The sequence below is a fragment of the Agelaius tricolor genome, unplaced genomic scaffold (assembly GCF_023055355.1).
Source record: "Agelaius tricolor isolate 1412-34295 unplaced genomic scaffold, bAgeTri1.0.p SCAF_8, whole genome shotgun sequence".
NCBI classification, from domain to species: domain Eukaryota; kingdom Metazoa; phylum Chordata; class Aves; order Passeriformes; family Icteridae; genus Agelaius; species Agelaius tricolor.
This window is the reverse complement of record NW_027269268.1, coordinates 30,963,604-30,990,875: the sequence shown is the minus strand read 5'-3', so window position 1 is coordinate 30,990,875 and position 27,272 is coordinate 30,963,604. Positions and strand designations below refer to the sequence as shown.

Here is a 27,272-nt window from a genome sequence, read left to right as displayed (position 1 = left end):
GTATCAATGCATATTAAAAACATGAAACCTTCTACATATTTGAAGCAGCATTTGCTTCTAATATGCAGTTCCTGTATGTTAATGTAGAAGTCCAGGTCCTATTTTAACCTGGGGACAATACTCAACCTACAAATCATTGATGAAACAACAGTTTTCAAACATCCATAACGTGATTTCAGTTATAATATTAAAAATCTTGATTAAAAATTATTATTAAAAAATAAAACCTGAAAATACTTTAGTTCCAGTCAAAGAAACCCTTAGCTTCCACTCTATTTTTCCATGCTTTCATAGCTGTTGATGCAGTTTTGGTGGAGGCAGCACAGATGAAATGTGTCTGTTTAGCTTCAATCACTAAAGCAGAGACACTGCAGGAAGTGTCCGGCTTCCAAAGCAGTGGGGAGAAGGTCACCACATGCCTCAGACCTTCACAAAGATGGCCCCTTTGGGTGCCTAATCCCAGGCAGACCAGATCCCTTCCAGGCTGCTCATTGCTTTTCCTCCATGGAGTGGGCATGACACTGAGGCACTGCCAAGAAGGTCCTGCACAGAAACCTCCTTTAGGTTTCATTCAGCCTCTTGGGCTCACTGAACTACAGCCCACACGGGATTGTAAATGGGTTAACAACAGTTCAATGTGATAGCTGGTGATGTAGCTTTCATTTAGGCTAGATGTAAGCAAAGCCCCTTCACAAACAAAAAGTGATGGGTTAGTGGACTTTATTATTTTTTTTCATTAATATTAAAAAAAAATAGCATTGTAACTTGTTCCTCTTGTATATTCTTTAACCAACCACAGGAAAATAAAAACTTTTTAAAACCCCTACAGATTTGATTCTCATAATAAATCAGTTAATACCATCTTTAATCTAGTTTCAAAATAAAAACCTTAACAAAAAAGCTGTTAATCTGGTTTTCTTGCATGATGTTGCCCATAAACAGCTAGTTATTTTGCACTTATTATAAACCAGTAAACTTAAATTCTGTCAGGTTAGCAGTATGTAATAATTAGCTGGTGTAGAGACGAAAATGAAGCCAGTTTTCACTTAACATCTAAATTAATTGAATCAAGTTTCTAGTGCGGGAAAATGTACTGCACCTAACAATGATTCTAACGCATTATGCTTGTGCACTCCCACAAAGCCTCTTGTTAACAGGAACAATCTTACACAAGCAGGTGGAAAAAATATTACTCCTACACCAGGCTATAAAACACTAACATTTGTTTATTTAAACTGATTAAAACACAAATATGATGATTTTACTTCTGAGCCTGATAAACGATTATTTTGGGAAGTGTAGTAATAGAATTACCATTGGCAACACTGAATTCAGGTGTGACTACTGAATTGTAAATTCCACACCCCCAAGAAGGACTGCAAGGAATGCAACCAAAAGGCTTGAAATCACACAATTTAGGCTGGAAAAGAGTTCTGGAGGCCATCTTGTCCAAAACCATGCTTAAAGCCTGTATAATTAAATCAGGTCTGTGCTAGTAACAAGCCTTACCCTCTAAATTAGGAAGCTGGAAGCCAAGTGCTTAATGGGAATGGTCCCCAGAATAAATTTATCTCTGATCTTAACAGCTAAACCTTGTTTGGGAGTCCCATGAATGAGTACAGATCCAAATGCCACGAGGGAGCTCTTTAAGAATAAAAGCATAGATGATGGTGTCCCAGCACGTGGGAAAGCGACGGCGCTGTGTTTAACATGGCAGCACAGGCGTAACCTCACTGTGCCCCCTTTCGGACAGCGCGCTCCTTTGTGTGCCTCAGCAAATAAACAGTTATTGGATTTGCTCCTTCCAAATGCTGGGAATGGGGGTGGAAATCATCCTAAACACATTTAACAATAAGGTTGGACTGAGGACCAAAGTGCAGTCAGCCCATTCTGTTCTTTATGGGCTCTCCATAAAAACTGAGCAGTTCATCAGCTCATTACTAGTCAAGTATTTACCAGAAAAAGAACACAAAGCAAAGGTAGATTTATATCAAAGGTTACAGGCAGAGTGTGTAATCCCGTATCAAGAAAAAAAAAGAAGAAAACACATGCTGATTATTCTCAGACTTTCCTCTGAAAGCAATGAGCCTAAGCCTATAGAGCACTGATCACAGGGACAATGGCTATTCACTACACAATCTCATCGAAGCCCCTGAAACTACCAACTGAACAGATTATTTAGAGGTTTTCAAAACTGGACTCAATACCACCCAATTTCCTATTTCTATCCTAAACTCACATTTAAGAATTCAGAAGATGAGTTCAAGAAAATCTGTATGCCCTATGGGTCACATGATAAAAATCTAATTTACAAGAGGAAAAATCTAAAGTACAGGTTATTAAAAAATTAAATAGCCTTTTCTTCTGCACTTTCTTTGAAAAGTAAGGCTTTCAAATGAAAAATCAAGATTATTCTGCTGGCATTTTAAATCTACCCAAATTTAAAAAAAATTCTGATATAACAATAATTACACCTAAGCAACCAGCAGTAAATTTTGTATCAAATAAGCAAATACAAAATATTCTGCCCTAGATACTTGAATGAATTTTAATGAGCTCCACCATTTTGATTGAATGAATATTTTATTTTGGATCTCAGGAATTCTACCGCCTGATGACGACAAATTATGGGGAGAACACAGGAAACATTCCTACCCACATGCCTTTTGTTAATTACAATATTTAAAATCTCAAACAATGTTAAAACATCTTGTTTAAAGAGAAAAGCTTATGCAAAACCCCAGATATATTACATTTCTATTACTGATCTGCACTGATTAAGTAAGGGCTGACTTATGCAGCTAATATTAAATTTAGAAATTAAATACATGTCCATATTATATGCAGCCTAGCTGGAATTCACTAGATTAAACATACTAATTAATTTGGTCATGGTGTGCTTTGTATTATAATTCAGCATTTATTTATGAGGCCACATATTCAGTTTACTGAATTCAATGTCTGCACTGTTCTTAAACATATCATTAGAAGTGCTAACATTTTATATCATTAACCCTGTATCAATCCACAATTAACATGAAATTATCGAAAGAATAGTAAGAGCAGCTATGCACTTTTAAGCTACTTAAAACATTTCTAAATGTAATTATAACTATTTCATGCTAAGTAAGAGTTGATATTTCATTTTCATGCTAAGATACTCTTCATTTAAGAAAGAAAATAAAACACCAGCTTTTTTAATCACTTATTACTTGCAGGTTTCCTGTAGAGCACAGTCATTCACAGTTGTATTTCTAAGTTACCATACCTTTAGATAGATTGGATTACTAGGTGGGTCTTTTTTCCTACTCTATCAAGACACAAATGACTGGAAAACTTCCTGATAGGTGATGAGCATTTCTGCTCCCAGCACTCACTGAGATGCCACTGTGCACTTCAGACCCTAAGGTTTTTTTTACACCTCCCAACACACTGGCCTGTGTTGGAATCACAAACTTCAGCAACTGACAGACAAATGAGGGGGAAAGGACAAATCCTCCTGTAATTTTGTACTGTACATTTATAAGTCACTATTGAATGGTCAAAGTACATGCACATGCAGATACACATCTATATTTTAAAAAATCTGCCAGGAAGGCTTTTCATTCATCTGCCATCAATTTACACTAAACCCAAAGTAATAATATTGAAGATTAGACAATCCAAAACATGTGTGCATGTATGCATATTACCAGCAAAGCAAGGTATGAAAAAGAATATTTCCTACCATAGAATATGAAAGGGCTCTTTTCTGCCTAAATTTTTAATTTTCTAACTAGTTAGGGATGAGGGGAAATCAAATTTGAGGATTTCATATTTATCAGTCTGATATACCAATCACAACCTAGAATTCCTCAGCACTCTCAATTACCTGTTTATTTTCCTGGACTAAGCTCAATCATTTGCAGAGGTCCAGCATTTCTCCAGTTCCTTCATTAAAACTTTAAAAATACAACATTTCTGCCTTCCAGCATGGGAACAATAGTAAACAAATGGTCATTTAGTAACTGCTGCCTCAATATTAACGCTTCCAGTGACTCTGCCTTTATTGCTAAAGTAATACACGAACACTCCCAACTTGTAACCAAGATTTCAACCAGCTGATTTGCTGGAATATAGTATCTTTCCTCAGTTCCAGTTGCATAGGTTTGGATGCTGCCCCTCAACCTTTTGACACTGAAATCAAAAATCTCTCTTAAAAGGAATAGGGAGACATCAAATACTTGAATAAATTCAGTGTGAACAAATAATGTCTTTCTTTAAAAAAACCTGATTTAATAAAATGAATTATTTTCTGCTTTGCCAAGTTAACTAACAGAATAAGAGGTTTTTTCTTTTAATGGAAAAAACCCATCTGAGCCATGATGCTTTTGAGAGGCACCAAAGCCTATTCAAATAAGCCATGTATTTTACAAAAGGAAAGAAGTAAACTGCTTATTTAAAAAAAAAAAAAAAGAATTAAAGCAAACTCTAAATGGAAAGTGTTTCATGAGCATAGCCTACATGCCATGATCCAGAAGGTAAATGGCAATGTCTTCCCTGAGGTGAGTAGAGCTATGCTGGTTTGCTTTAGCTGGTCATGTCCTAGCTGCACAAACCTTCACACATACAGCCTTGAAAAGAAAATTACCCCACCTACCCCAGCTTTCTATATTTACAAATCATAACAAAGCTGAGAGGAAAAATATTAGCAATACAATTTGGTTTTAGATTTTTTTAGAGAACTGTGATATTATTTTGCTTTTAATAAGCTGCTTTACACTCATTAGTCTCAAGTATTACATTGTGATATTTGAAAATAAATTAACAATTTGCTGTGGCAAGTAACATTTGATATATTTTTTTAAAAGATGTATTATTGCTACTGTCATTAGAGTACAAACTTCTTGAGACAAGTGCTGGTCAGTTTATTTATGTGCAATCCTAAGCATAAAGTTTCTGTAGAGTTTCTTTAGAAAGGTCAAACAAATGTTCAAAGGATTATAATGAGAATGGATGAGGCCTTTGAAGGACTATGCAGTCTTTCATTTGCTAATCTAAAGTAACACTTATTAGCAATGATGATTTCTTCAACCACTACATAGTCACCCCCCTCCATGAACCAGTCAAAGTGTATCAAGGACTTCTATGATTTAGGAATCTATTGCTGTATTATAATAAATCATGGAGGTGATTAATTTCTTTCCCCCTCCTCTAAAAATTCTCACATGCAACTTTCTATTCCACTCCTGCCAAGAAAAATGTTTTAAATCTGTATTTTACCAATTTTACCCTTGACAGTTTTCCTAAGACACTAAAAATTGTCAAGACTCAAATAAGGAAATAAGACACATTAGTTCCTTTGTACGTTGGCTTAACCGCTGTCAAGAACACTATTAGAAATTCAATACAATGTCGAAAAGTAACACCACCAGCACAACTGATTTCAACACAACACATTCTAAGTTCCACACCAAGACAGCTTTTACAATAATAACTGCTGCTTTTCTGAATATTTTTCATACTGTTACAGGGAAAACTGAAGTCATAATATCTTAAAATTTTTGCAATTTTACACTGCTGTATATTCAGATGCAAAAGACACGTGTAGATCTTAACTCATGAAATTTAAAGGTTTATAGAATACAGACTTTAGACCATCATTATAAAAGATATACTCCTTTCTTTCAAAATAAATTACTTGAAAGAGTAAACCAAGTTGGCAAACCTGTTCTGCAGTAAAAATTTCTGCAATCATTCCAGGATTTTGCCGGGGATGGAATGGAGGTATGTTGGGGGAGAATAGAAAAAGAGGCATAGAGACTCTATTATCACATAATTATAATCCATAGCTAGTTCATGTTAAGATTTTCATTTTAAAGACTTACTAGCAGTGTGATAAAAATATAAAAACCAGGAAAGTAACCAGAAATAATTTAAAACATCTTTTCTCAAGTTGAAAAGTTTTCCTTTATACACAAAGATTGAATTTGCATTCATGACCTCCTAATGTAAAAGCGAACCTAAGTTACTTTAACTTTTAATGCACATTTCAGTTATTAAGATATTTTAAAACAAACTTCTACAACAGCCTCCCAGATCATAAGTACATGACAATCCAGGTAATTTGGTGATTTCAGTGGATTTGCAGAGTACGTTAATCAGTGCTGAATTCAGTACAGCACTTTGCAGTTTCTAGTTTACTGTTTTGCTTTCAATACATCTAGGCACTAATGTTTGCAATTAACTTTTTTTGTAGACACAAACATACACATCAAGTATCAACAACCTCAATCTGTTACAGACTTAAATTGCAAAATTTAAAATAATTGGGTCACCTAGGTTTGAACTTATATGTTGAATTTCAGTCTAAACTATAAAAGCACGCCCACTTCTTTGCAAGACTCACAGCATGTATCAGCACAAAACAGTACCAGACTTAACTTTTCAATCTTGTGTCATCCAAGTATCAGCTTTGCATAAAATGTATTTTAAAATAAGAGTAAATTGCCCATAAGTTGAAAGTATGGAACATGCAGACAGACTTGCATCTAAGACAGCAATCAGAGTAACAGTTTGTGTTGCACTCTCCATTTTATTATGTTTAAGATACTATTCCCTTCATATTTGTTCAGTAGCAGCTAATTCAGTTGCAATATTAAAATGAACCTGTACAAGTAATGTTTATTCCATAAAGCCAGAGTGAACTAAAAGGTGAGGAGCACTTAGAGCCTGTTTTTCATAAACATTTTGTAATTTTATTACTTCTGATCTGCATAAGACCAGAAATACTTTTATGCAATGCTTCAGTTGCAACGTTAACATGCACACTTGAACTAAAAGACAAATGTAATAAGTCCAATCTGCAAACTTAAAAAATTCACTGAATGCAATTAGTACATCTTGCAAGAAACACATAAATAACAATTATTTAGATTTAAATTACTATCCTCATAACAGATGCATACACCTATATTTTCTTAGAACTGTTTACAATTTTCAGAGGTTTCTCATATATGTTTTTTAAATTTGGCCTTTTTAAACTTATTTTTCTCTCAATATGGAGGAAGCATTTTTTTCCTGGACTTTAAATGTTTATGCATCACACTCAGCGGTAGTGTGTGACCATAGCCTAGTGGTTAAGAATTAAACAGTGGTGAAGCTGAGACCAAAAGGTGCACAGACAGAATGTGCAAATATTTCACTAGCTATTGAAACAAACACAACCCTTGCTCCTTTTAAAAGGGAAAAAACAGCATTGGCATATATTTCAATAACTATGCAAGCAATATCCAGTAGGTCTGCACCTTGTCATCTGAAACTAGCCTTCTAAGTTTTGATTTCAAATGCTAAAGCTTTTCCTCCAAATAATCCAGGAGACATGCATTGTAACAGCACCTAGTGATGCACAAAGACACTGTCTGTGCCTCATACCTGTCACTTCAGACTGACTGTGAAGCCCAATACCACAGTAAGGAACACCATTTAATGTAAGTGGTTTGGTTTTAGGATTTTTGGAGTGTGTTGCATTTTTTAGCTTAAAAAAAAAAAACCCAAACAGCATTTTTTCCTAACTTCTCTGTCAAGCTTCAGTCAGACAACAGAATGGGTACCGGAATCGCCTGACCCTGTACTCAAACTCCTGGAACCTGTAACACTTGTTTTCTAACAAATCACCTCTGGAGATGGAGCAGGCTTCCTATCAATCACTAACAAGTTAATTCCACATAATAAGGCAGCTTCGCATGCAGACTGATACATTGTGAAATGCTGTATCTAAAATTGATTAGACTAGCACTCAAAATGAATGCAGCCCTCCAAACCACTTCTTTGCTCAGAAACATTAATCTCACTTATAAGGAGAGCTTCATAATGGTAATGCTTGGTATGAAAAAAGTATGAAATAAATCAGGTTTTATAAGACACAGCAATTAATCAGTTTTAGAACTAAGGAAAGGCTGTTAAAGCGGCACATTTTTACAATGGTAACTTCTTTAAAGCCTCTGTTACTTCTAAAAAATTAAATGTTTGGGGCTCTCTTTTAATTGTTCATCTGACTGTGTGAACCTCAACCCTAACTCTGGGTCCCTGAAATGTTTTCTACAAGCTAAAACTCTGCAAATAATACTACTCTGTTAGAAAGATAAAAGCTTCATTTTAAGACACTCTTCAGTCTAAGAAGAATCTCATGCAGGTATCCTGAAAGGACTTACTTAACTAGTTAGCCTGGGGTAAAAAAATTATTTAATCAAACCAAGGATTTCCTAATAAACACTCTAAAATTATTTCTGATAATATTTTCTGCCCTTGATACTGCACAAACTTGCAGGTGATAGTCACATTATCACTACATTTACTAAAACAGTAAACCTAACGGGTTTACATGTATGCATTTAATAGAATATATTTTCTACAGTAAAGTTATTCTTAAGAGACAATAATATTATATAGATATATTAATCTTATTAACAATCTCTAATATGTAGTACCAGTATAGCTCGAATCAGCCTCTAAATCTTACACAAGCGCAACTTACTTGCATAACATTTTGGAAAAAAAAATTAGAAATTAAGATTTCTCTATAATAATTTTACTCTATAAGAATTTTATAGTTTCTCTTGCACACTGACAGAGAGATGAGTTTTCTAGAATAGAAACAGAGCATTAAGTACAGTATTACTATAAACATAAGAGCAGTTCTGATCTGAAGCCTTAGCATCTCTGGTCTTTTATGTCTGTACTGCACAATGCCCCTTCACAAACAGCACCTGATCCTCCGAGTTGCTGGGCACTCTCAGCTTTTATTGGGCCTAATCCAAAACTGATGCAAGTTAGTGGGAGTTTTTGCATCAATCTTCAGGGGCGTCAGTCTGCACAATGCTCAGTGATTTTAACTGAAGGTAAAGGTTCTGAGGATCTCACTGAGCCAAGACTGTTAATTGTTAAGGCTAGAAAATGACAAAAAATACTTCCAGGTTATTATTTCATTTTCTAATATTTTATGGGGCTTCTATAAGACAGATGTTTACTACAGCAGCCATTATGTGCTCATTTGTAACTTTAAATCTAGTTTCTATTAATATATCCTTTTCTTCTCTTTTTTCATTTAAACAGAGAAAAATTACTCCCAGCTCTAAGAGATTTGACTGAAGTACCAGTCTTAACCTGCTAAATGGATTATGGATGTTATTTGGGATTGTTTTTCTTCAAAACATATTAAACAAAAGAATCTCAGCGGGGTCAAGTATTTCTCATACTAAACAGAATCTTTTATCTCAGTGTTCACTCCACTGAACCCCTTTCCCTTTTTAATCGGATGTATGCATCTAATATTTCTGTACTATTGGCTTTTTTCCCCTCCCCTAATTTACTAGACCATTGAAAGTAACCCAGCAAATTCATAGTAGCAAAGCTTCAGAATTGTAAGCTAATATTTTTCCAAAATTTAAGTGATACAATTTTCATGTATATTCACATAGGGGCCCTTCTTCCAAACCACTCTTGTATTATATAAAAGTACATTTTGTGAAAATTTTTCCCTGCATACAATATTAAACTAATCTCCTAGATGTGAATGCAGTGACAATTCTGAATAGCACTTGGATTATTTTGGAAGGGAAGAGCAGTGGTATTTTTCAGAGAGTGTCTTCAAGTGTTTTACAATTAACTTTTCTTTAAGACCATAGATGAACAACATTTATACTTCAATTTATTCTTTACTAGACAGAATTTTAGGATCCACACAGCCACAGAATATCACTGCAACTTTTCAGTGGTATGAAGCAAAATACTTTGCCTGAGGAAGTAAATATAAAATGCAGGGTAACAGTCAAATAAAACCAAACAAGCATTGAACTAAGGCTTAGCTTAAGAGACACACGATATTTAGAAAGTAGAAAAATAAAACTGCCAAAGTTTTCCTACAAAAATATTTTAAATCTAACTATTTAAAGAAGGCTACACCTACATGATACCTTATGGAAACTGCTCCTATTAAAAAACGTTTAACAGTCTGTGAGCACATCAAGATGGGAGTTTGGATATGTTCTCTTTTTACATTACTTTGTTTAAAAGCATCTTTAGAATATAAAAGTTTTAAGTCCACAGAACAGTAGATGTGCTTCCTACATACACATGAAGAAAAACCCCACCAGACACCAGCAATGTTTGGAATTTCGCGGGGCAGACCACCCCTTTCTCTCCCCAGACCACAGTGACACACAATTTCTTTGGTCGCCATGTGTTTTCGCTGCACGGTAACACGATTTTCACTACAGTTTACTGACTAGACCATTACAGATGCGATGCCGTCCTTTGGCAGGAGAGCAGGTAGAGCCCCGGTGGCAGCCCTGGAGCACAGACCACCCGGCAGCCCGTCACCGCCCGCCGCCGCTTGACAAACGCGCCGGGAGCGCCCCGCGCCCGCACAGCCGAGCCAACAAACACCAAGTTCCAAACCCACCATAAACTTGCTCGGACGAGCTTTCGCGCCTCCGCCCGCGCCGCTACGCTCACCGGACAGGAGCGCGGACACTTCCGTTTATCTTCCAAAAGTGAGGATGCCGACTTGGGAAAGCACCGAAACTGCTGCGGTGCCCAGTCCCACCGCCGCCGGGAGCGCGCTCAGCCCCCCGGGGAGCGCGCACAGCAGCAGCCCCAGACCCCGCTCCGAGGCCGCCGAGGCCGCGCAGCGCTGCTGCCAGACCCAGACCCCTCCCACCCCCCCCGCTCAGTTTTCCGCCCGGCACCGCGGAGTTTCTACGTTAAGTTGCGTCCCCGGCCCCATCCTCCTGCTCCCCCGCGCCCGCGTAGCCCTACCTGGGGCCGCGCTCCGGCCGCAGCCGCGCGTCCCGGGACGCCCCGCGACTCCCGCCCACCGCAAGTCCCGCCGCCAACGGTGCCGCCGTGGGGGAGGTGGGGAAGGGAGGGACGGAGGGCCGCAAAAACCTCCGCCGGCCGCCGCGCACCGACCCCAGCCCGCTCTGGTCCGGGCGGAGGGCAGCGGCCCCGGCTCCCCGCTGCCGGCCGGACAGCCGCGGAGCGCAGCGCGCCACTTACCGCGGGCACGCCGCGAGCCTCGCCGCCTCCGCGCCCCGGCAGCAGCGCGGGGGAGAGCGGCGCACGCCGGCACTTTGTCAGGCCGGGCGGGCGGGAGCGGAGGGCGGGCGGGAGCGAGGGGAGGGCCGGGGGCCGGGCGGGGGAGGGCCACGAGTTGCTGCCCGCGCCCCGCGCCGCGGGAGCCTACGCGTCCCGCGGAGCTCACTTTCCCCGCCTCCTCCCCCGCCGGGCGGGCAAGGAGTTTGGCCCCTCTTCTTACGGGAGGGGAGGGCGAAGGTACGCGCACAGCGACGTGCCGGGGGGGAGGAGCGCGGGGAGGAGCCGCCGCCGCCGCCGCCAGCACCTACTTTCGCCGTAACGCGGGGGACCCGGCCGAGGGCCCCAGTGCTTCCCTGCGCCGCCCCAGGCCGGGACACGACCCACCGGGCTGCGGACCCTCAGCCTGCTGCCCCCCCGTCCCCGCCGCTCGCATGGAGTGCCGCGGCGCGGCTCCCACGCTGAGCCTAATCAGCGCATCCACGACGCCGGCGGTGATTTAGGGGTCATCCGCGAGCGGCACTTCAGGCTGATGAATGGCTCTTGGCCGCTGTCTGCCCTGATGAGGGTGTCTGCGTGCTCCTGATTGCAAACACTAATGAACTTACACGCCTCCGCTGCGCGTTCCCTCCACCCGGCAGGGCACGAAGCATCCCTCCGCTGCATTTTGTTTTCCGCGGGGACCTATTTATTTTTATCAGGGGAGGGAAAGAATTTGGGGAAATAATCCGCAGCTCCTCCGCAGCACCGCACCGCGCCCGGCCAAGCAGAGCCGGCGCCGCGGGCAGCCCGCCCGCCGAGGCTCCTCGGCGCTGCCGGCAGCCCGGGCGCGGCGCGGCGCGGCGGGGCCGCCCGGCAAGGCCGGAGGGTGCCGGCGGCGCTCCCCGGCCCGGCAGCCCGCCCCTCGCACGGGTACCCGCAGCCCCCCCGCCCGGCCTTTCCGCCGCACCCCGGCAATTTTCGGAGTTGGGCGGGAGCCGGGTGCCGAGTGACCTGATTACAGCTTAAACATCTGCTTTTAAAGCCATTTCTCCGTGGTGTACAAAGGCGCTTCTGCTTATTTTTCTCCCTGACTCCTCAGCAACCTCTCGGCTCAAAGTAGTAGCTGTAACTTTTCGCACACTGAGATGTTACCTACCTACCTATCTAGGACCGCTCTCTTTTTACGCCTTTATCCTTCCCTTTTAAACTCAAAGGCGTTTCACACACGAGATGCGAAACACCCGGAGAAGTTAGACAGATGAGCAGCTTTGAACGTTTAGCTGGCTACCCGCTGCAGTACTTTGATTTCCCTAACTTTATCCACCACATCTCTGACTCTGTAATGAAAGATGCACGACTTTGTTATCTTAAACGTTCCCAAGGAAAATCCCCGTATTCCTCTGTCCTGAAATAACTGGAAATACCTCCTAACCATGGAAACGTTACTGCAGATGTAACCAGCGGGCATTGCGAGGGAGCCAGCTGGACTATGATCAGTCCAGCAGCTTTCTCTCACATGCCCGTGTTTTACTCCAGTGTTTTTCTTTGCATTTGTACTTTGCTGGGCTCGACCCGAGAGACAAGGTGCCTGGGTATATAAACTGATTCGACAGTGCTGAGGTCAGCATGTGGGAATTACAGCAGGTACCACACACACAGAGCCAGCATCACAAAGCACCGTTATACAGCAAGTGCAATACAAAACCACAAATGTTTCAAGCCTTTTTAAGTCAACAGTCAATGTGTAATTCATAATATGAGCACACAGAAAGGAAGAGAAAAAAAGTATTTTATAATGGCAATGACGCGTCTTCATCCCCAGAAAAGTTTTAATAAAAGTAACTACTTTTAAATAGAGGTTTGCCAAAGTATTTTAAAGATACAACAACTAAACCAGTGGATTTAAGTGAATACTCTCTACTGACTTTATGGGTGGCTCTGAAGTGGTGGCACTTCATTTCAAAAAGTAGGAGCCACAGAGACCTCGAGAGAGAGAGTTCTGTGCAGGTAAGTGCGCAGACAATACAGGCAGAATTGGAATCATCATGACCTTGTCTTTCAAATAAAATATACTACAAAGAGTTTAGCTCTTACAAGAAAGCACTCAAAGTGTGAAAATGTGAATTGCACAAAATTCATTGTTACAAAACGCCTATAGCTAGGCACACAGGAACAATCAACCCTGAACTTACACCAAATACTGCAATTGTTGTTGCATGTTATACAAAATAGCATTTCTGCTAAACTACAAGCCAATCTTGTAGACTCGGGGTTTTACTTACAATTTTTTTCTTTTGGCTTACGGTGCTAACACAATATTTAAAGTTATGTTTTGCAAATGCAAATTTAAAGCACTGTATTTTGCACTACTACTTCATCCATTTGCAATACCTTTGCTAAATCCATTAATATAGTTCTATTTTGAACTTTTTACTGCCCTCAAATACCTTGAGTTAAGATGCTGTTTTATTATAAATAGAAAGGTAACACCATACCTTCCTTGTGCAAAGCCTACTGGATAGAAAACAAAAGTCAGCTACTTATTGATACACATTTGAAGTTCTTGAGCAAGAACAAGTTATTTTGGCACTCTTAACTTGGACATCACTGAAGCAGCATTACCAAGCTTACCAAAATTTAATTAAATTTCAGCCCTTAGAGTTAAAGTTAATTTGAAAAAGTGTGCAGGCACATCTGAGTTAGAGCTTTGTAGGAAACTATCTTCTTAATGTCAACTATTAAATGTGACTAAACTCTCTAAAATCACACAGCAGCTATTCCTTACTCATTTGGATTTTTTGGATTTCCAGTAAGCTCACTATTTCAGCACTGAAAGAACAAAAGGGTATGCGTTCCTCATTGACTTAGAGATATTTTTTTTTTCAGATGGGACTATCAGTAAATCTTTTTGGACGGTAGGTGCTACTGAGAGGAAAGAGCAGGACGTCCTCTGATGCGAGACATGCCGGCTCCTGCACTAATCTACCAGTAACTCCAAAAGACGACACACATTCAAGACATTGTCACGTTCTTCGCAAACTCCCTAAATTGTTCTTAACGTGTCCTTCTGTACTTGAACAGTAACTTGGGCTCTGCCAGGCTTTTCGGCATTTTCTGGTTCCAGGGCGCCACGCTCTTTAGGATATTCGCACGTCTAAAAAAAAAAAAAACCCAGATCTCAAATCTCTGCATTGTTAACGGTCCTGGATCTACAGCTCATGAAGGAAGAAATTGTTTCTAACCATCCATTTTCCTTCGGGGTAAGAGTCAAGATGCGCTTTACTGCAGCTAGGTAGGGATTACCACTACGTAACGGAAACAACTGGCAGCATTGTCCTGTGTCAGGATACTTCATAATCACAACTCTAATTCAAAAAAAAAAGAAAAAAAAAGTTCTCCTTTCGAGTCAGCCTTGCTGGTTGGTCATCAAATGGAAACAACTGTCCCCATTAGTTGGCGCGGCCAGCTCCGCGGCTCCCGCTCCTGTGCAAGCCCCGCGAAGGGACGGAGTTGGCAGCCGCTCGAGCGGCCGCTTCCGAGCTGTCGGCGGAGCCGCCTCGCTTCCCTCCCGGCTGCCGGGCGGGACGGCCGAGCCCGCGCAGCCCCCGCGCAGCCCCCGCGCAGCCCCCGCGCCGTGCCCAGCGCGGACCGCGGCGGGGCCAGGTCAGAAGGTGACGAACCCGCCGTGACCGCGCTCTGCCCTAAGCCCCGGAGAGAACCGCACCGCTCCTCTCTGGGAACGGGGAAACTTTGGGAAGAAGGGGCCGCCCGCGGCGGCCGGCGCCAGGGGAAGCCGCGGTGCGCGGGGGCGCAGTGACGGACCGGAGCGGCTGCGGACGCGCGGAGCTGCGCTGGGCTCGCTCCGCGCCAAGGGCTGCGCTGCCTCGCCCGCCTCACCGCCAGCAGCAGATCGAGAGGCACTTTTTCCCCGAGTATCGAGTTGCGGTAAAATTGTAAAACAAATATTCTAATCTGATCACTGACAAAGCCATAAAATTAAATAGCTGTCTGCAGAGGGAAATATGTCTTAATTACCTTAATTAAAGCAAGATAGGGCCTTACACACGTTCATTTTGAAGCCACTAAATGTACTGATTATCATACAAATCAACCTTTAAATGGGGGTCATGCTTTTCCACTACATTAGTTTGTGTTCCACTGCATAAAATAAAGCTATATGGGAAGCTGACCTCTGGTGAAAATGATGCACTTCAGCTGCACAAAACTGCTGACCCTCTTCATTGGGTCCTCAGGAAAGAACCTGAAGGAGTTTGCATACGATTTGGAATACAAAAATGCCTTTCATATTGTGTTAACACTGCATTAGAAACTACTGCCTGAGCTAAACTTATGGCCCTAAACCAAAGCCCATAATCATTTTAATCACCTTGTATTCATAAGTGGGAGCCATCACAAAGTGCCGTTATTGCCATCATTGTGTGAGTTAGTACACAAGGCTGTGAAAAATGTAAGATTTGTGTTTGCTGGTACAACACTTTCCCAGCCACTATAGATAGGTGCAACTACCCATATTTTCCTTTAACAGGAGGAATGCAGAATATTTATAGCAATTTGGAAGTCAACATACAGACCTTATATGTACATACAGAAGTTTATGTAATTAAGTCACATTCAGAATTTATGCTATTTACAAGAAAGAAGAGGCCTTGTTTTACCTAAGCTTCATAGTCATAATTAACATTTTTGTTTTCCTTTCTAGCTAAAAGGCATATTTAAAAAAATAACAAGAAATTCCACCAGAAAAACGTTCAGATTTAGGAAATGTGCAGAAAAGATGATTTAAAGAAAAGCACATTGCATGAGGAAGAAAGAAACTAAAAGCGCTTTTCTGTTGTCTGGTTCTTTCTTTTTCTTCTCCTCCTGTGCTATGTACTCCTTCTAGCAGAAGACATCACGAACAAATGCAATCTGGGAAAAATACCTCTCTAACCAAAAGCTCTAATAGCAATCTGCCATTTTATTCTCATAATTTGGATGTTAATTGCTCTGATGTGCTGAAACAGAGATTTTATTAAAATACTACCAGTTAAAAAAAAAAAAAAAATCTTAGGCTGTTAGTAGTAAAATATGTTGTATTCAAGATGACTGCTTTCATTGCTGGAAGACAAGAGTTCAGGCAGTGGAGTGGTAACAATCTGTGTTTGTTCCTGTCTGCTCAGGAGAACTGTTTCTAATTGATCTGGCATGGAATTTAGTTGGAAATGTGTATGTTGCAACCTAAGCACAGTCCCTGTATGCTTTGTAAAGTGATCACCATATGGGCCTTATTTGAAACATTTGAAGGTTTTGGCTATTAACCTTGTTTAAATTGTGCTGTAAATTCAACTCTCTGAGCTGAAAAATATATGTAACTGTGTGTATATCTATTGATATATAAATCTATATGTGTCTATATGAATACAGACATACACACATATATGCATAAACACACATCTACATCTATAGCCATACATACAAACTGAGCATTTTAGGTATCTTGAACATGTGTCAGTTATTTGCATGTTATTACTTATTAATAAAGGTACTAGTTACATATTTAGAAATTCTGTTGAGCGGAAATATTGTTCTGATACAGACGTGGCTGATGTTACAGAGCCATTTTCTGTAGATGCCATTTTAATATTTGGAGTATTTTTGCATTCTTTTTTTTTTTTTGTGAAAAAGATATGCTCAGATCTATTTTGGCACATCAGAATATTTTTTAACCACCATTCTGATGTCACAGAGATTTAATTAGGAAAGCCCAGATAAATAACAGGAAAACTGATGTTCTTTCACAGAAGACTCTCAGGAGACAATGGGTAACTGTGATTCTTTCAGTTGCAGGGCCAATCATCATATTTTAACCCTCACAAATCTTAATAGTGATTTCTTCTTGTGAATGTAAAATGAATGGCTAGGCTTTGTTGCAGGTAACAGTACTAAGTTATGAATGCTGATGGCCTTCTTGTACAGCCTTAAATTACATTGAAAAAGATACAGTTTCTTTAATTAAAAAAGCTGCACTGAACTAATCCCTCTAGCTGAAAAAAGAAAAGTTTTAAGCAATCTCTTTCTGCTCTGGGAGAGAAAAGCAGACAATACCATAACAGATCAGAAACATAAGCTATAGTGTGCAGCCAGGAGCACAGCAGGGAACTGAATACTGCTCCGACTGTGTCATTTTTTAATCCCCCATCCCAGTTTTCCCCGTCTGACCTCATGCTGAGATGAAGTTATCACAGAAGACAGCTTTACTCTTACCAATGAATCCAACCCTGGATCTGTATTATCCTCAGCAGATCAAAACACCGCTTTCATCAAATAGCATTATCTGCATAAAAGGCATGCAATTGCCTGATAATTTCACCCAAACTATGCTATTCATTTAAAGGACAAGAAGAGAAATGTAATTCATTCCTTTTTTCCCCCCTGGAAAAGCTAACTTATACTTCACTCATGGGAACTTTTCTTTTTTTAACATGAGATCCCAAGAAAAGGTCCATTAAAAGTTTCCCTCTGGTTTACAATTAATTGTTAGAGAACCCCTGTGCCATATGAGTGACACAAGTGTAGTTATGCAGAAAACTGGCAGAGAAAATTCACAAAGCTTGCTGTAGCCATGATACTGATTCCATTAGCCATGGTCCTGCTAACCCTAATAATCAAATCATATGTGGCATAATTGTAGCAGCTTACAAATAAATAGTAGCTGAAGGTGTTTACAGGACTTTCCTACAAATGGAAATTTGAAGTCTAATAATTTTGCCCTAGCTCAGAAAGGCTGCACCACAAGATCCTGAAATATCTTCACTAATGTATGTGTTGTTTATAAAAAACATGTACATATATTAAAAACTCATGCTGGTGCCTTGTCTTCCAGAAAGGAAAGCACATAATACTATGGCTCATTGGTTTTATTGATACACACAAAACATTAAAATCATGACGGAGGTGGGGCAGAGTGCTCCAAGTGAGTGCTGTTACAACATCTTTTGTATTTGGACTATTACATGTACTCTGCTTGTGAAACTATTCTTGGTATTTGTCTGCTTGTAAAGGGCTCATGCACTCTTCCACAATAAAAAAAACCCTCAAACCTAAAAAAAATGTATTATTTTAATGTTGTTTTTGTTTTCTAATATTTCTCTGAAAGAGTAAAGATACTTTTGTGTTGGAGTCTTGTGTTTTCTAGTTTGTTGAGAAGAGGCTTTATTGTTTCCTGAATAAGCAGTGTTTCTGTTCAGCACCAGAAATAAACACTGATTTGTATCTGGCAGAGGGAATTTTCCCTTTCTTTTTCTAATAGTACAAAGCCCTTGGCATGTCATGGGACTGCAAATACTAAACTGAGTACTTGTTGTGGCCCAAATATTGCCTACTCCATACAATGACAGTTACTTTTCTTTGGGACCACTGGACAGGTACTGTCCTCTATTCAGAGGATAATTTTTTTTCCCCCAGCATGTCTTTGATACTTTTTAAAACAGGAGTTCTTTGAAGTGGCTCAGAGGTTTGGAATCACAGGAGTTGCCTCAGAAGAGCTGGATTATTGAGCCTTACACAGGCACATCACACATTTACCATGGGGCTACAACCTCTCTGTGTACACACAGACCCTATGGAACTTTATACTATAAAAAAATACCAGTTAAGTTCACAACTTTCTGGGCCTTTTCAGCTTCAAGACAGAACCCTTTTTTCCTCTTGATTTCACAAAACCTTTGGATGTTTCAGTGCTTCTTTATAAAATTTAAAAATATAAACATCTATATGCACTTTCCCTGCCAAGTGTTATCTTACTTTTAATGGAAACAATTTCCTATTATAACTTATGGAGGATTCTGATGCAGGAACTCTGTATCTGAAAGCTTGTGTTCTTTTTCCAACTGTATGAGCTAATCAGAGAAAATAGCTGTGGTTTTCTTTTTTTGTATGACCACTTCTCATATATTCTCAGGACATCTCATGATGGCAACATAAACGATCTATTAATATTATTATTATTATTATTGATTAATGCATGCAAGCACACTTGGGTTTGGATCTGTGTTCATCAGCATTATTTCCTATTTGAACGTTATTTGTAGATTTTATCAATTATTTCCATGGCAATGGAATGCAACTTCTTATTGAAAGATTTTTTAAAAAAATTATTTGTGTGGTTGAAATGACCTATACCCCCTAGGCATTCAAAACAAGATTCTTGTGGGAAAGAAAAGAGAATGGGCTGAAAATGCTGACTTCCAGTGTTGATATGGTATTGTGCTACACATTTTGGCATAATCTCCTCTAGTGCCCCACAGGCTGCTAGCAACTCTGAGGTCTTCCATTTGTGAAAAGCAGGGCAATCTGATTGATGGAGGAACTTAGGAAAAGGAGGAGTGCTGGTCAGAGAGCAAGATGTAAGGTGCCCCTGCTCCAGGCTTCATGGCTCCTTCTTACCTACAATTTTGTGGAGCAAGGGCACAGATAAAGGGTAGGTCAGCTCTAGAACCACAGGCCTGTCCAGGTACCACGTGTGAAGGTGGCAGAGTGTGGTAACTCCTAATTTACTAGGTAGAGATCTTGTTTCAGTCCTTCCCTCTGTTGCCAGACCAGTGATATTATGGCAGCTATAACCAAGAGCTCTGTTAATATGGCACGTTAACTGCATCACAGCCTATCAGCCTTACCTTTTAAAAAGGTTACAAGAAATATAATGCAGGAAGCCAATCCTTCCAAGGGAGATTTCCTTTTAGGAAAACCAAGGAAGTGACACAGAAAAGCACTGATAAATACAGACTGCAACAAAAACTTTGGCACAGATGTCAATATCGATGCCCTTGTACCAACTTTGCTAGACCAGAAGTCAATTTTTAAAAATTTACGCTATATCAGGATGTAAAAATTATCCTCATTCTGGATTTCCAAATCTTTTTTGTTCAGCTATGTTTATTTTTATGGCTTCAGAAAAGGTCACAATACATTAAAAATACAGTTTTGTTTTGCTTGTTTGTTTTAAAAACAGAAATAAATGGAATTGAATATATAGAGTTCTTAAAACACTAGAAACTAAATATGGAAACTCCAAATGTCTTCAGTAATAAAAAAATTAAACAATAATTGTCTATAATATAATTCTGATTTCAAATAGTAGTTCAGAACAGAATTGACTTCAGCCACCTAAGTGATGTAAACCTGGATTCTATGATATTCATCTCAGATTCAGAATATGACTTCCATATGCACAAATATCACAGTTTGAGTAGGTCACTGTAGTCTTTTACATATTTCACCTCAGCATTAGAGAACCACCAACAGCTAATACAATTTTGAGACTGATGCAAATTTTGAATTCTGTAATCCCTCCCATCACATGCTTTCAACCTTCTGTTTGTGTTTTCTTTCAGTTGTCTGTTACACACAACCTATATTAGTTGAGGTGATGTTGAAACACTCACAGGTTCTGGATGTATATGTTCTTTATTTTAAAAGAAATATATGTTCGTATGAGTTCCCTTTTTTCCAGAATTTAAAAATAGAAGAATGAAGTAGAATGCAGGATGGCAACAGAAACCACAATTTTGCTTTCTCTAACTTCATATTTTCAGCTCTCAGTTCCTATCATAGCAGTGCAATATTTCTGCTGTTGATTTCATGGCAGTGTAATTGCATGGAGCATGTCTGAGTCTATATTACTTCTCCTGAATTATATTGGATCAACACCACATCCATAATAGTGCATTCATCAAAGCTTTCAATAGAAGACAAAATGGCAGGATCTTTTAAAAGCCAAAATTGTCATCAGACCACTGAACACCTACGATGTGTTGATGATATCACAGCAAGTCCCTGAATTCAGACAAAAGGGTTGAACCTTAGAAAACCTAAATCCCAGTTCAGCACTAATGCCAATCCTAACATTTGCCAACTCAGAGAAAAGCTGTACCACCATTCTGTGAACAGGACTCGCAACAAGGCAAAATGGAAAAGGAAATAGTTCTAAGCAGCTCCATTTCACAACATAAATGTTCTTGGAAGCTTTCTAAAGCACACAGCTATAGTTCCTCCTTCTTAAATATTCAGTACTTGTAGAAAACTAGTGAAACCCTTTGCATATGCACATTATAAAAATACAGCTTTTCTGTTCTTACACCAGTCATAAAGAAATGGAAAATTATAAAGAAGCAGCAGAAGAAATCTACAGCTCATGTGCTGGCAACACTTGAGCTCTGCATTTATATTTTTCAATTATAAAATAAATAGTGCTCAAAATAATCTCAGAACAATAGATACATAGTGTCTGTCAGAAAGAATCATATAATGGAAATTAAAAACAAAAAGATAAAACCACCTATTGATTCAGTTTTTATGGGGCTTATGACTTTCTTGAGTATAGCTGCAAAGGCTGTATTTGTACAGCCTGCCACTTTGGCCATTTTGGGTACTGTGGTAACAGCACTTTCTTCCTCTGGCAGCCTCTTCTCTAGTACCAAACTCAAGCTACTCATCTTCATTTTAAGAATCTTCCAATTGCCCTTTTCCATCCTGCCAGTCACCGCTTTCTTCCTGTCAAGAGCTCAACACCCATGTCAACCTGGCATATGATACCAGTAGCTGTTGCCAACTCCTAAAATTTGAAATGCATCTCTCTGCTTTCCCCCCGCCCCGCCATGATTCCTCTCATACTTGGGAGAAATTGTTCTTAGGGATTTTCTTTCCCAGGGTAAGTTCAAAAAGCTTGGACAGTATTTGTGATTGTGCTGACCAGTACTCCTTGTGCTGCTGTGCTGCCATTAGCTGCACTGCCTTGTTGCTTTTGTTTAATGCTTAGATAGTAAAGTTCCCTGGAAGCAGGAAAAGTCTTTTTCCATTTATGCTACATCTAATGCAGCGTGTCTGAGAGCTCTCACAGTCTGAGTGCTCATCGAAGCCATGGCAATACAAATAAGTAACAACACTGCCAATAATCAAATTCACACACCACTTCCTTTGGTAATTTGATAATAGGTTCTGTGTCTCTGCTGATAATATTCTTCATTTTTCTGCTTTCTGTATGTGTAAGGACCACTTTGGCTTCAGGAAGTGCATCTGGGATGTGTTAATTCACATGTAAATTCCAAGCTATTTTGACACATATACTTAGCACACGCTAAAATAAGATGCAATATGCAAAGAGCAATGAGATTTCTATATCCACCAATAATCAACCAATGACATTAAAAACCAAGGCTGCCCATGTAACTGTAACTCTGTATCCTGCTTTTAGATAAAAGGATAGTCTAATGATCAAATACTTGGCTTTTGTAGAGGCCAATCTTATTTAGAGGAAAGGTAGTTAATCACTATTTAGTTTTATCCCCTACAATCAATAGATTTTGCCAGATCTTCCTTACTACATGCCACTAGAATTATGCACTGAATAAAAAGGAGTTGGACTTTGATGATCCTTGTGAGTTCCTTCCAACTCAGGGCATTCTATAATTCTATGGAAACATTACCAGTTCTGTCACAGGCAGTACTGTGCTACTGTGGACGTGATGTTTTAGTATTTTACATAGAAAAGAAACCTACTGGGGCCCAGAATTCAAGCTCTAGAATTGTTTGAATAGCATGGAAATTTTGTGTGCCTAATTTGAAAGCCACAAGTAGGCCTGAGACAAAAAGCAGTGCACTGCATGGCATTGGCAATGTTTCTAGAAAATACCTAGCCCAGTGGAACCACCTGGGAACAGAGGCCTTGAGCTACTCACCCCATACCACATGAAAACCTTTAGCAGATGCAAACTGATTGCTGTGCTCTTCAGGTGACATGTCATGTTCCTTAACCAGGAAATCACCTTTTGCCCTGCAATCCATCACAAACATACAGTAATACTTTTCAACTTAAGGAGAAAGGATTCTAAGGAAAACCCATTTGGCACAAGCTGGTGCTTCATTTTTGTAGCACAGTCACTCAATGCATGAGGCAATTGTTTAATTAAATCATGAAACACCACCACAGAAATAATATTTCACAGGCACCCACAGTTTGCTCTTGCTTACTTGTAGAATATAGTTTTGCAAATTTTAAAATTAATTTATTTTATGCTTTTAACTTATGAGCAAAAAACCATAAAAATGAAAAATTATTTGATGGATAAACATTAGCTCTCACAGCAAGTACTAAGAAATGTTAGCCTTTGGTCAACAAATCTTTATCAACAAAGAAATTTACATGATGGTAGACTAATGCAAAGAACCATCTCTCTATTTTCTTTCTATTCAGTCTCAGCTTCTTTTAAATGTTTGGTCAGTTCAGTCAGTTTCTTTTAAATGTTTGGCTTTGGAATATGTTACAGTAAAATAAATACCAAATTTTAGTTTGAAATACCATTCTTAGGAAAAAAAAAAAGAAACAAATCTGAAAGTAAAATGCTAACCTAAGTTAAACAATCAAATTTAAGGATATGACTTTTCATTTTTGACTTGGGGAAAAAAAAGTTTGCATTAGCAAACTGATTCACACTCTCTTTCCCTGGTAACTTTAAACCTCTCCATTATTCTGTTTCAGTTCTACTTGAAACAGTACTCCTCTCTCTTTACTTTTTCTGTTTGGACATCAGACTAAATCAGTGATCACTCAGTCAGCTCCCTGAGGACATTCACTTGGTCTCCCCAAGTACATCCCCTCCAGTTCACACATGTCAGACACAAATCCACATTACTTAAGCTCTGGACTTTTTTCCACAGCTTTCTCCACCTCAAATTCCTCTTAATGCTCTCTCATACTTCCAATACTTTCTCTTCAGTTTTACACTTTAATTGACCACAGGAGATGTGTGGGCATTGGCTCACTAAAATATGACTGTGCTGGGACCAGCAGACAGACTACAGTTGAAAAAGAAATATCTTTTTATTTTAAATTCCACTGCTCATCATCAAGTGTCCTTTAGAAACTAGACAGAATGTCTGAGACGAAATTTTTTCAAATTTTCAAGCAAGAAATACTTAGTTCAGACAGTATCTTCAGAAACTTCACCTTCCAAAGAAGACATTTCCTTCCCAGCAGGGGACATTATCCAGTCCTTAGCTCCACTGTACCTCTCCACTGCTGCTGGTTGTCAGCTGGTTAGGTTTGCATTAAAAGAATTTTCTGTAGTGTACCAGTATCAGTGAAGTGATTCAATTTAACCTTGGCTCTTTGGGTAGCCCTTGTGGCATCATCCTAACCCATTTAATTCAAAATAATCAGAAAATGAGTGGAAGATTTTCTTGGACCATTTTATCCTTCACTTAATGACAGAAGAGTGACTAAAAACCTTGCTCTACACTGCACTAACTCTGAATGTTGCAAAACGGGAGGAGGTGGCTAGCAGAAAGTAGGTTTAATTTTTAAATATAATTCTCAAGAAAAGGAAAAGAAACATTTTAGGAAAACAGTAAAATTGTTGAAATGTTGTATTCAAAACCAGTTTGTTTTAAAGCTTTTTAGGCCATTTTCTCATACAGCTGTGCCAAATATTTAGTACTGAGCTGATAGATTTGAGACTGCTTAGTTTGGTGCATCTTACACATTTTCTAAAAGATGCTTTGTAACTTAGCTCACCACAGGATAAAATAAGTTACTCTTTTGAATATTTTATGTGTAATCTCTCACTATTCTGACACAAACTTTCAGGCAGAATATACTGTACATTATATGAGATACAATATCCTTAGCTATGTGTCTACCAGCGGTAGAAAATAAAAAATAGAATAATATACATTCTATATCATTGTGAAAATGTCTACAGGAAGACCTGAATGAACAAGAGGAAAAGTATCAGCAGTGCTTACAATCCTGAAAACAATGTATCTAAACACATGTTCAAAATGCTATACCCTTCTCTCTGCTTTTTATTCTCCTGACCCTCCTTCCTAGTTTTGTTTGGCCAGATTGTTCCCTCACCTGTGCTTGTCAAGGGAGAGAAATGGAAGTTTTATTATGGGGCTTTCTTTGACTAGCTGTGCTAACTCATGAGTCTGAGCACAATCATTGATGAAATTAGAGGAAACATTCCTTGTCATAACCAACATGCTGGCTGATTTTCATACTAGATTGAACACTGCTTAAATTTGGCCTCCCCCCACTTATGTCTGAATGTTCACATTATTCGTGGTATAGCTTATAGCAAAACAAATAGATACCAGGATAACAAGCATGAATCTTAATATTTAATTTTTTTTTTCAAAAAAACCTCAAAAGACAACCCCAAACCAAACCCTTCCTAAGCAGGAAAAAAAAAATAATCTAGAATAAATAAATGAATGAACCAATTCAGCCTAAGAGAAAACTAATATAAGTTAGCTGAGAATTTCAAGCACTTATGTTAGAATAAAATAGCATGGCTTTACTAATCTCACTTTGTACCAGTAACTAGTTACTTCACTTGTACTAGCAGCAGCTTTAGAAAATACTTAATAAAAACCTATCCAAAAGTTATGCTGTGGAAAGAACCAGTTTTTAATCTTACCTTGCCATGGGTCCATTAACTATTTTTCCTACCTCAAAACATTTTTCCTGAGTTTATGGGAAGGAATTAGTCACCTTTCTTTGTTGCCATTATATAGAAATGTCAGTTACAGCTGCATGCCTTTCCATCAATGCATTAATAACTCATGCTTGTGTATTTTTACAGTATATATTACCATTTTATAATGAAATGTTAAATATTTTACTGGTATTTGTATTTTACTGTGATTTGTACTGAGCATTTGAAGTGTTTCTATTCACTGGAATATTTTATTTAAATGAATTTTTAAAATCACCCATTGCTTAAAAACAGTATTGTTATTTTGTATACTTATTGTCTTCCTTTCATTACTGCGACCAACATTTAGTCTGTTATAGTGTAACATCATCGATAGTGTAGGACTTGAATCTACTTTTTATTTTGTAAATTAAGAACAGGTTCCAAACCTCTCTTTGCTGGAAATCATCTTCATGCTAACTATCTTTAGTTGGTGAATTTCTCCCTTATAGAACAACCACTTTGATAGTAACTTCTCAACATTACTGCATTCTTTTCTCCAGTGCACTTTGCTGCATCTGTTCTTACCTGGATATCTTAAAATCTACCTACTACCCATTATTACAACTGAAAAAAAAGGGAAAAATAATGCAAACAAGAAAGTCTTACTGAATCACTTCCCTTGATATGTGCGAAGTTTTAAAATCTGAAATTAGCTGCTAACTGAAATGATACTGTTGTACTTCACACTACACAGAACACAGGATGTTTGTTTCCATGCTCATAGCTAAAATATGGAGTGTGCCTCCTTGGCTCCTCTTACTGCCAACGCAGCTACGATCATCCATCAGGCAGGCTTTCAGCACTTAGAAACTTAAAAGGCCAGAAGCCATGCAAACATATATTGCAAATGCCATGCTTTGGTATTAGCAAAACTCAAGATCTACTTACTTAATTTTCCCCCTCTAATTGTTCAATGTACTTGTTATTATATATGATTTTTGTTTATCAAAATTGTTTGAATTTCTCACAACTTGGATAATGAAAATTAATAAAGCATTGCCCTTGCACATTCTTTGCCGCCAACATTAGGATTTCATCAATAAAATGTGATTAAGAACAAGAGTATTTAGTGGTCAAAAAAACCCAATGACAATATTTTTGTTAATTTTTCCTTACACTTGCCTTTTTCTGAAATCCTCTTCTAATAATACTGTCAACACTTGTCCTAATATAAATATATTTTTAAACCCTGCATAAATCAATCTTAACATTAAAAATGATCAAATTTATTCTAAGACATTCATTAGACAATATGTGCTTATATTTTGTACAAATGTGCAGTTTCTTCTCACTGTCAGCATCCTCTGCCAACACTGGCATTTCCCACAGAGAAGACCAATTAATGTCCACTGTCATTTCAGTTATTGTATTGTACAACCACTTAATCATGTTCCAGCCCAGAGATTCTCTATAATTTCTTCTCACCCTCCCCTTCCATGGCAGTTAACTCTGATGAAATTCTCATTTAGTATTGAAAAGAGAACTTAAGAAATTGTAGCCTATATCCAGTACTCTCAGCATAAGATCTCACACAATACTCATCACTACATTGTCTAATCCAGTTCTGGGTCAAAGTGCTGCCAGATTTTTATTGTACTTTTATTTTAAAAGATTATAGATTTTGCTGACCAAATGCAATCACAAATTCATCCAATACTATTCTCAAAGGCAAAACTCTAT

General features: G+C 38.9%; 1 protein-coding gene across 30 annotated transcripts in view; it reads right to left on the bottom strand.

Annotated features, from left to right (window-relative positions):
* The window catches only part of TENM3 (teneurin transmembrane protein 3), a 1,291,378-nt gene that overhangs the window by 397,715 nt on the left and 866,391 nt on the right, over positions 1-27,272 (bottom strand). For 4 of the 30 annotated variants that reach the window (XM_071432125.1, XM_071432127.1, XM_071432126.1 and 1 more), the window contains exon 1: positions 11,038-11,255. The exons of 23 other annotated variants lie outside the window; for them this stretch is intronic. The gene's annotated coding sequence lies outside the window, so the exon portion shown is untranslated. Of the gene's footprint in view, positions 1-10,797; positions 10,816-11,037; positions 11,256-11,681; positions 11,893-27,272 lie in introns of those variants that run through there. 3 more of the 30 variants (XM_071432129.1, XM_071432131.1, XM_071432132.1) reach the window with 2 other exon arrangements.